Source organism: Opisthorchis viverrini (genome assembly GCF_000715545.1).
Source record: "Opisthorchis viverrini unplaced genomic scaffold opera_v5_175, whole genome shotgun sequence".
NCBI lineage: Eukaryota > Metazoa > Platyhelminthes > Trematoda > Opisthorchiida > Opisthorchiidae > Opisthorchis > Opisthorchis viverrini.
Genome location: NW_008751833.1, coordinates 704,091 through 715,147, shown reverse-complemented (window position 1 = coordinate 715,147; position 11,057 = coordinate 704,091).

Here is an 11,057-nt window from a genome sequence, read left to right as displayed (position 1 = left end):
ATGTACTCGCAGAGATCTAAACGAGGAATAATCAGTAAGTTTGTTGTTCAGTCCCTCACTTGAAAACCCTCGTGCATCCTGCTCAACCAGGTTGAGTGCCAACTGACTAATAGAAGGCTATACAAGCACTGCTGAAAGGAAAGTAGTAGGACGATGTATCGTCTGATTTTCGGAGACTTTTCTCCGGAGTACAAGTGACGTCCCAATCCATACCTGGGACTAGCTGAGCCTTTCCGGCTTTTTCATAATATGGCTGTTGGTGCTTGACACCGACAAGACATCCAAATTTCTGGTCAACGCCTTTATTTCTTAAGCACCGCCGAATTCACTAATAATCTTTTATGCGCCAGTGCTTCCCACTGTCTTCAATAACTACCTACCCTGTCTGACACCGTAAGAGGGCCGAGCGTTGATGTATCCCGAGGTTCGATGTACTGACCTGGCCACTTTAGGGAAAGCTATTACCACTTGAGCAAACTGGTCTCAGCGATCCCTGTCCTAGTTGACAAAGGAAAAAAGTTTATGAATTTCCGCAACCCGCATTCTCATACACTTACAACTCCGACTGGAATCATGCCAACCCATACTTCACACACTCACAAATATGTGGGCACCTGGAATTCTGCTGTCCTCTTCTCGCTATCTATATGCTCCAGCCCCATCAATGCTCCTTCCATCTAACAAGGCGGCTGCAACCTTTTGTTACACAGGATCCTGCCGTTAGAGTTGAACCAACCTTCCGCGATCCAGCTCGAAGATGAGGCCATTGGCTCCAATCGTGATCTTGCGGACCTCATCTTCGGCCTCTGGTCTTGACAGCCAATCAAACAAGTGGTTTTCCTCCTAGGCACGTGCTGGATTGTGAAGTCGTACTCTTGCAACCGGAGTGCCCAGCGCGCGATCTTCCCGCGAGGATCTCCGGTGGTCCTGATCCACTCCAGAGGTTTGTAATCGGTTTCGACATGAAATCTTCGCCCAAGCAGATATGACCCCCATTTATCCAGGGCCCAGGCGATCACTAACCACTCTTTCTCACTGGTCGAGTGCTTCCGTTCAGCGTTAGTCAGGACATGACTGGCATATTCGATAACTCCATTGCTCTTCTTTAGACCATGCTGATACCGCGATCATTAGCGTCTGTCGCAACAGTGAATATCCCTCCGACCCTGGGAGGTTTGGGCGTTAGTTGCTGGACCAACACCCGTGCTTTGACACGCTCAAAATCCTCATGTGCTTCTCCGGTCCATTCAAATTTCCAATTTTGCCCGAGCAAGTCGTACAATGGCGCATCGATCGTGTTGAAATCCTTGACAAACCGGCTGTAGTATGCTGTTCGTCCAAGAAACTGCCGTAGAGACCGCTTTGAATTAGGAACAGCAGAATCCTTGATCTTTGCCAATTTTTCGGGCAGTGGGAAAACTTCTCAGTGACCCACTTTATGCCCCAGCAGGACCTCTACCCGTAGATGGAGCGGTAAGGGACGTTGGTCATATGGTCGAAAGCGTTCTAACGTTCCACGGGCAGAAGCCAACGGATCCCCATCGCACGTGAACATTTCGGAATATTATTCGACCACGGTTCGTATTAACGGTACATTGCAAGACGGAAGTTTTCGGACATAGCTCACTCACAACAGCGCCTGGGTATCCTTCAAGCTTGATCGCGCCATAGCTCGTCACCAGCTTTACCTGCTTTAGGTCAAGCACGGAATCTGTTCCCTTGAGGAAATTCGCGTCCAGTATTTTCTGCTCTACGTCTGGACTCATCAGAAACGCGTGCTGCACGGGCTTGTCGCCAACGCGTACCGAGTGCAGTGACAATCCGTCAATGTTCATTCGATACCCACCCACAGCTCTCACGACTAGCGGGCGCGGTCTGCGTTTAGCTTGGTTCCCTCTTCGCTTCAGCGATACACCTGCCCCTGTATCAAGCAAACGTAACTCCCATTTCCCGTCTACCTCGACGACGGCTTGTATGGTGGCGTGTGTCAGTGCGCAAATCGCGACCCACACTGGAAGAGTGGAGTACTCTAAAGTTTTATTTTGTACAAGCGATCAGGTACGGGGACACATTCTTCCGGTGTCCAGGCTTGCCACACATGTACCCCCGGCTTGTTCGGGCGTGCCTCCGCGATTCCATCTTCACGGCTGCAAGCTGTTTGGCAAGTTGGTCTACTCTGATCTGCAGTTCATCCACTGATGAAACATCCCTCTTCTCCTGCGACTACAGCGTGGCCAGTGGTGCCTCGGGCGGTTCCCGGGTCAGACGCACCAGCTCCTCCACACTCCACTGGCCAGTTGCTAGCGCCAACCGCAACTGGGCACCAAACGCCGGCTGCACACCTTCGACGAGCTGGTCCGGCAGCAACTGGTTACACTCCATCCAACCCCAGCAAAGCGCGATCCAACGACTGCAGCAGGCTGGCGAAGAAAACGTTCGGGTCAGATCCAGGTGCCATTCTGGTCGGAGTGAACCGCCTCATAGCCTCCTGGCGGTCGGCTGGCGTGTCGAACTCCGTTGCAAGGACTTCCTTCGCGGCGGCCCAGTCCATCTTCCGAGGACCCTTTCTGGCCGCATCCAGGGCCACCTTCGCCCGGCACCTGAGGAGGATCTTCAGTACCGCCAACTTACCCCGGTCAGTCTCCAGTCCCACAGGCTCCACAAACTCCTCAGAGTCCTACAGGAAGGTCCGAACATCCCCATCCCCAGAGGGTTGTGGTCACGGGATATTCATCCTTATTCTGGTCACGGCACCAAAGGAAAGGAAGACGGCCTTCGATGCGGAGTCGTTTATTAGAAAATGCCAACCGACCGGTTACAGACTTTTGGGCAGGGAAGCAAAACACTCATTTGCATCTTATTTAAAAAACCTGGACATTCATCTTCTTTTGAACGCGTCTTCTTGAACCTTCCTGGATATCCAATGACTCCAATCATTCATTGATAAAATCCAAGCAAATGTTACAAAGCGGCTCCACAAGTTCCGCAAAAGATCCCCCTTTTCAAGAGACGCAAAGCGAAATTCCAAGAACAACACGTATTACTCGCATGCCTCCCCATCAATAATATCACCGTTACACCGGTGCAGTTGGGACAGTCGTCAGAAATTTTACCACCCTTGAGTGTATCGTGGTTTCGGTTTTGGGACGCACACGTGTCAAGACAGAATCTCGAACTCTTACCCTGGTCAGAGAGGCGAGGAGGATTTTTCCGGTGGAACAACTGGCTCTGTTAATGCATGTGTTCATATTACGCGTGGAAGGGCGTAACACCGCGGAGGAACAATATAATACATGGATGTGTGTGAGATTTTGGCTGCAGGGTGTAGTGGTCTGGCCACCCAAAAGGCTACCTTACCAAGATTGTGGCACAGAAATTAAAATAGCAACGCTAGTTTGATTGCACAGAAATTAAGAGGTCGATGGAACAGACTCACTAATAATTGTTTTCTTCAAACTAGTTCGTCGTTGGTCCGGGCCAGCGAATAAACAATAATCTAATCATGTTGGTCCAGATGTCTTCTTCTAAACAGTTCCCACATACAACAGATTTCGAAGATGTCTGGAATGTTTTGGTGCCAGAATTAGTACATGAGACTCGCGAATGACCACTACAAGCGCGAGTGAAATCAGAAGAGCGAGTCGAAGCACGTGACTACGCTTGCATTCTGTGAAATTCTACAGGTGCGCGTTTTTGTAGTTTTTCGTATTCAAACAAAAAACGATTATGCAATTGATGAAATACCTAGTGTTATTATGGAAGTAAAATAAAGGTACAAAAACGCCACACTACTCCCCCACTAGAGCGTTGACCATGAAATGGGAAAACGCTCGAATAACTAAAGTAACGAATCAAAAGTTGCTAACTTAAGTTTCGTAATCAGCTAAGTGCTGAGGGAAACGGACGCGTCGTCCTGAACGACTAGTGGAAGGAGTGAGGTTGGCGGGAGGGATATCTTGGGTAGGTGTGGGTGTTGTTGGAATAACAGGATTGCTGGATGTGGTCGTAGGTGCTTCAATGTAGGCAGGTTTCAGACGATCAATGGAGACGGTGTCGTGCTTTCCACTTCTCTCTAAAACAAAATATTTGGAGTGACGTTCGATAACTTTGAAGGGGCCATCGTAACAAGGTTGGAGGGGTTTCCTCGTTGCGTCATGTCGGACAAATACAAATGGTGTAGAAGAGAGTTCGGTTGAGATGTGCTCCGTTCGCGTTGATCGTCTGGTAGGTGTCGCACGAAGTTCGGCCATATGTTGTTTCAGAAGGCTGACGAATGTGACGGGTGATTCGGGCTGTGCGCCAGAAGGGGAAACTAGTTCACCGGGTAGACGTAGAGTTGTACCGTATACTAGTTCGGCTGGGGAACAGTGAAGATCCTCCTTAATAGTGGAGCGAATAGCAAGCAAAATGAGGGGTAAAGAAGAGGACCATGAAGATGGGTTCATTTGGGCAGTCAATGCAGCTTTGAGGTAGCGATGGAAACGCTCAACCAGACCGTTGGAACAGGGATGATACGCGGTAGTCGATATGTGATGGAAACCGAATAGTGTAGAAAACTCACGGAAGAGATTACACTGAAATTGTGAGCCGCGATCCGTAGTAACGGTGGAAGGTATACCAAAATTACTAACCCAGTGTTGCAAAAATGAAAAAGCAACTGTTTCAGCTGAAGTATCCGAAATGGGTACAGCTACTGGCCAACGGGTAAAACGATCAATCATGGTAAGGATATGAGTGAAACCGTTTGATGGGGAAAGAGGACCAACAATATCGAGATGGACGTGTGTGAACCGAGCATCAGGAACGGCAAATGAACCAATAGGTGAGTTCGTATGCCGAGTTACTTTAGTGCGTTGACAGGCGATGCACTGTTTGGCCCAGGATGTCAGGTCCTTATTCATGAAGGGCCATACAAAACGTGCACTAATCAACTTCCTGGTTGCTCGGATTCCTGGATGAGAAAATCCATGGAAGTGGTCGAAAACAACGCGTCGGAAAGCTTCGGGTACGATTGGGCGAGCTGATCCGGTAGACATATCACAAAAAATGGCTCCGGATTGGAGGGGTAACGGAGTTGAAGAGACTTGAAATGAAGGGAACGATAGAATAGGCAAAAAATTAGGATCAGTGTTTTGAAGGTTCGCCAGCTTGGCTAGGTCCAACTGCGTGGAAGGGTGAAGAGCGTTTATGTCAGGACGGGATAAGGCGTCTGCGACGACATTGTCCGAACCTGGAGTGTACCGAATGTCGGTAGTGAACTGTGAAATATAATCCAGATGGCGTATCTCGCGTGGTGAATATCGATCAGGCTTGGCGTTGAAGGCGTATGTGAGTGGCTTATGGTCGGTTTGAATGGTAAACGATCTACCCTCTAACAAGTGCCGGAAATGGCGAATAGCAAGGTAAATTGCGAGTAATTCACGACCAAAAGTACTGTAACGCGTTTGGGCAGCCTGCATCTTCTGCGAGAAAAACGCTAGTGGTTGAGGTGTGTTGTTAACAACTTGATGAAGCACTGCACCGACGGCAGCATTCGAAGCATCAGTTGTCAAAATCAGCTTTGTGCTCTCGTGAGTATCGAGGAAAGATAACTTTGTGGCCTGAGCAATGGCGTGCTTGGCTCTTTCGAAAGCAGCAGTGGCGGCGGGGTGCAAAGTAACAGATTTCTCTTTGGAGCCAAGTAAATCGGTCAGTGGCTTCAAAATATCTGCACAGTGAGGGATGAATCGCCGGTAGTAGTTGATGATACCAATGAAACGACGAAGTTGAGTGATAGTTGTGGGCATGGGAAATGACTCTAAGGCCAAAATGCGATCGGGTAATGGTGAAATACCTGTGGCGTCAATGTGGTGGCCAAGAAAATCCAGGCTAGTAACACCGAATAAGCATTTGTCAATGTTCAAACGTATGTTGTAAGTGGAAAAACGTTCAAACACTGCTCTGAGATGAGCTGTATGTTCAGCTGGGGAGGTGCTAGCGACTAAAACATCGTCAAGGTAGGCGTACACAAACGGTAAGCCACGTAAAACCTCGTCCATGAAACGTTGAAACGTTTGGGCTGCATTTCGAAGACCAAAGGGCATACGCGTGAATTCGAAAAGGCCAAACGGTGTTGTGATGGCTGTTTTGGGAATGTCATCCGGAGCTACGGGTATGTGGTAGTATGCTCTTACGAGATCGAGTTTGGAGAAGATGTTTGTATGGCATAGGGTACTTGCGAAATCGTGGATATGTGGGATGGGATACCTGTCTGGGATAGTAGCGTTGTTGAGAGAACGGTAATCTCCACAGGGTCTCCAATCACCTTTAGATTTCTTAGGTACCATATGTAGGGGTGATGACCAATGGCTCGATAAAGGGCGGATGATGCCGAGTTTGAGCATGTGTTCGAGCTCATGTTTTGCGATTTGTAGCTTATCCGGGTGAAGTCGGCGGGGGTTGGCATGGACAGGTGGTCCTGTCGTCTGAATATGGTGAACGACGGAATGAGTGACCGGTTGAGTGTACTGACATGGATGAGTAAGGGTTCGAAAATCCCTAAATATGTCAGAAAAATGTGAATCCGGTAAGATAACTCGGACACCTATGGATGAAGTTGGGGCACTCATTCCGTCGACTGAGAGGGAAGTAAGCGTGTCCAAGAGACGTTTGTGTCCCACAATTGTTCTCTTTAAAATAGTTCGTCGTTGGCCCAGGTCAGCGAATAAACAATAATCTAATCATGTTGGTCCAGCGGTCTTCTTCTGAACAGTTCCCACTTATAACAGATTCCGAAAATGCCTGGGATGTTTTGGTGCCAGAATTAGTACATGAGACTCGCGAATGACCACTACAAGCGCGAGTGAAATCAGAAGAGCGAGTCGAAGCACGTGACTACGCTTGCATTCTGTGAAATTCTACAGGTGCGCGTTTTTGTAGTTTTTCGTATTCAAACAAAAAACGATTATGCAATTGCTGAAATACGTAGTATTATAATGGAAGTAAAATAAAGGTACAAAACGCCACAGCAGGTTTGCTTTGCGAATGAACGCCGTAAGCGAGAGCGAAGTCAGAAGATGGGGTATAAGCACGTGACTAGGTTTGAATTGCCTGAAATAAGTGAATGTTAAAATAAAGGTACAAAACGCCACAGCATATTAGGTTTGCGAATGAACGCCGTAAGCGAGAGCGAAGTCAGAAGATGGGGTATAAGCACGTGACTAGGTTTGAATTGCCTGAAATTGTATAAGTGAATGTTTCTGTAGTTTTTCATATTCAAAACAAACCGGTTACGCAACTAGCAAAATATGAAATGTTGTGCTGGAAACAAAAGAAAGATACAAAACACCACAGGGTAGACGGTCAATAAACCAACAACGAACCCATCAGAAATTTGAAAAGCCGTGCGAGCACGGGTTTGCTCTCTCAATGCAATAACTCAATTCGACCGGTCTGGACACAATCTAGACCCTCGATTATGATGAACGAAGTCCGTTCAGGTGCAAAATCAACCAGTGTATTTTGACGGATGGGGCCTAAACTTACTCGCCGAGTGTACAATTGGCTGAGCATAGGGGCGAATGTGAACGAGCGTAATAAACCAACGAACGCGTAATGCAAACAAATATTAAAGGAAACTAAGCGTTTTTTAGAGACAGATAACTGACATACATGAATTCAATCGGTCCGGTGTTACTACAACAGACAAAAAAGACCTTACAGAGACTCTAAAAACCGTAAGGTAAAAGGCTCTCCACCGACAATACAAGTTAATACGCGTGTCAGGGTGCATGCTGAAGTAAACAAACTGGGGGGATTCAAAACGGGCTAAAGAATCAGGCGAATTTTCCCCGTGACATACATTATGTGGGTATGTGCCAAGTCTTGTAGTGGTTAACGGCCCTATGTAGTCTCTATTGAACAGAACAAATTAATAATGTAAGCCAGATACAAAGTCACAAGGAAAAAAATCTAAGTAAATCTTGACTCAGTTCAAAATAGGAGATTCCGTAGTTCCGTATTCCGTTGAACCACCACACCAAGAATAGTTCTATTTTCCTGGTATTCCAGATCTCCGGTGATCGAAATATTAATCCACAAGTGTGAATATAATAGTCCAGTGTTTGTAGCTGAAATGTTTATTCACGTTTAGTGTTAGCAGCGGTCAGATATAGCTAACCGGCGGTCACAACAACAGTCACTCAGCAGAAGTCTCAAAGTCACGTTGGCAGGCGGTAGCGGTTTTATTTCAGTAAAATAAACTTTTGTTCAGCGATGTGACTGATAATGATGGGGAAAAGGAAGATGATACTAAGCATGAAAAAGAGCAGTTTACAAGTGCTACAGAACCCCCCTAGAGCATCAAATGGGTGAGCAAGACGCTCGAAAAGGAGATGCGTCACGACAGTTGGTCTGTGAAACGAATAGGAAGTTTACAACGTCGGCCAGATCTTGTGAGTGATGGTGTGTGTGGTATTGGTGGTGTTACTGGTCGAAGGAGGGATCGTGTGACTGTGTGGTTGTATTACGGAGGGGGTCGTAGTATGCTCATCATCGAAGGTTGGTCTTTTTTTGCATGTAGGCAACTTTCAGTCGATCTATGCTGTGACGTTGCGGCCGTTACAGTGAATGACAAAAGTTTGTCTTTCCGAGAAGTGGCTACGAAAGGCCCTTCGTTTGGTGGTTGTAAGGGCTTTCTGACCGCATCGACGCGCACAAAAACAGTCACATGTGGCAAGTTCGGGATGTACCTGGGTAGGCTTGGAGACTTTCTGAGTAGGTGAAGGACGGATATCTCGCATGTGTTGGCGAAGCCGGGGAGAGTAGAAATGAGGGTCAGGTTCACCAGCTGTTGCTGAGTCGACTATCATTTCACCTGGAAGACTTAATGTATTGCCGAAGACGAGTTCAGCGGCTGTGCAGCCCAAGTCTTCTTTAACAGCATTACGTATACTGAGCAGAATGAGTGAGAGGCCTTCCGACCAGTATGCTAGAGTAGGCTATCAGCGAAGCCTCAAGTTTTGATGGAAGCGTCCGACCATGCCGTTGGTAGCCGGATTGTATGCAGTTGTTCCTAAGTGATCCATACCAGGTAGCCATTTGAGGTCATGAAAAGGGGTTGAAGTGAATTGTGGACCTTGGTCAGCGGTAATGGTAGCGGGTACGCCGAATGTAGCATTCCAGTGATCGATAAATGTTCCAGCAACTTTTTCGGCAGAGGGGTCGTTGATCGGAGGGCCGTGGGGCCAGAGTGTGAAACGGTCGACACAGGTGAGTATGTGTGCGAAACCTCTGGATGGAGGCAACGTTCCAACCAGGTCAATGTGTACATTTCGAAAGCGTGAGTCGGGAAGCTGAAAAACACCAGTTAGAGACATTGCTTGGCCCAAGTGCGTATCTCCTTTTGCATATTCGGCCAAACGCATCTTTGTGACACAAGTTTGGCCGTCGCTCGTATGCTGTGATGAGGAAGTGCGTAGAAGAGGTCGAATACAGAGCGTCTATGTTTTTCAGGGACAGAAGGTCTTGGGTGTCCTGTGGATGTCACAAACAATGAAACTGTCAGAGTTGAGAAGCGGTAGTGTGACGAATTCGAGAGACGGAAGGCTGAAAAAATTCGGGAATTTGGGTACCAATTGCTGATTAGAGGCAATGGCTTGTAGGTCGATTGGAATCGTTGCTATGTGGTTTATCTCAAAGCGGGAGAGGGCGTCTGCAACGACGCTTTCGGACCCTTCGATGTAGCGTATGTCAGTTGTAAACTGAGCAATGAAATATAAACGTCAGTTCCCTCGCGGTGAGTGTTTGTCTTGAGATGTTTTCAAGGCAAAAACGAGAGGTTTATGGTCCGTGTAGACAGTGAAGTTTCTTCCCTCGAGTAAGTATCGAAAATGCCTGACAGCCAAGTAGATCGCTAGAAGCTCTCTACCAAAGGTGCTGTAGGGGGTTTGTGGAGGTTGCAGTTTGCGAAAGAAGAAACAGGGTGGTGACTTCCGAAAGAGCGGTTTCAGTGGCGTTGAAAGCAGTGGTAACTTGGTCATTGAATTGTAACCGTTTGTTGTTTGCTTTGAGCAGGTCGGTTAGCGGTAGGAGGACCTCTGAGCAGTGTGGAATAAATCTCCCGTAATAGTTGACCATACCCAAAAATCGCCGCAGGCTTCGTGTTGACTGATGTAAGGGGTAATCCGAAATGGCGGTGGTTATGTCTGGCAGCGGCGGGATTCCTTCGGAGTTAATGCGATGGCCGAGGAAGTCAAGCTGGTGTGCTGCGAAAACGCACTTATCTAGATCGATAGTAATACCATATTGTTGAAGACGTTCGAAGACGGCTTGCAAGTGTAGCTTGTGTTCTTCGATCGTCTTGCTTGCNCGTAATAGTTGACCATACCCAAAAATCGCCGCAGGCTTCGTGTTGACTGATGTAAGGGGTAATCCGAAATGGCAGTGGTTATGTCTAGCAGCGGCAGGATTCCTTCGGAGTTAATGCGATGGCCGAGGAAGTCAAGCTGGTGTGCTGCGAAAACGCACTTATCTAGATCGATAGTAATACCATATTGTTGAAGACGTTCGAAGACGGCTTGCAAGTGTAGCTTGTGTTCTTCGACCGTCTTGCTTGCCACCAACACGTCGTCAATGTAAGCGAAAACGTAGTCTAGACCACTTAGTACCTGATCTGTGAAGCGTTGGAACGTTTGAATGGCGTTCCGAAGACCAAAGGGCATGCGTGTGAATTCGAATAGACCAAAAGTGTGGTAATTGCCGTTTTGGGGATATCGTCGGGGGTAACCGGTATATGGTAATATGCTCGGACGAGGTCGATTTTGATCTTGCCCTGTAATTGCATTGCAAAATCGTGGGTATGCGGTATTGGGTAGCGGTCGTGTATTGTATGACAATTGGGTGCTCGGTAATCAACGCATGGTCGCCAATCACCAGCGTATTTCTTGAGGACCAAATGTAGAGGAAAAATCCAACATGAGTTTGAAGGCCGAATGATTCCGAGTTGAAGCATGTGGTCAAACCCAGCTTTGGCGATTCGCAGCTCCTCAGGGTGTAGTCGTCGCGGACAAGAGTGAACT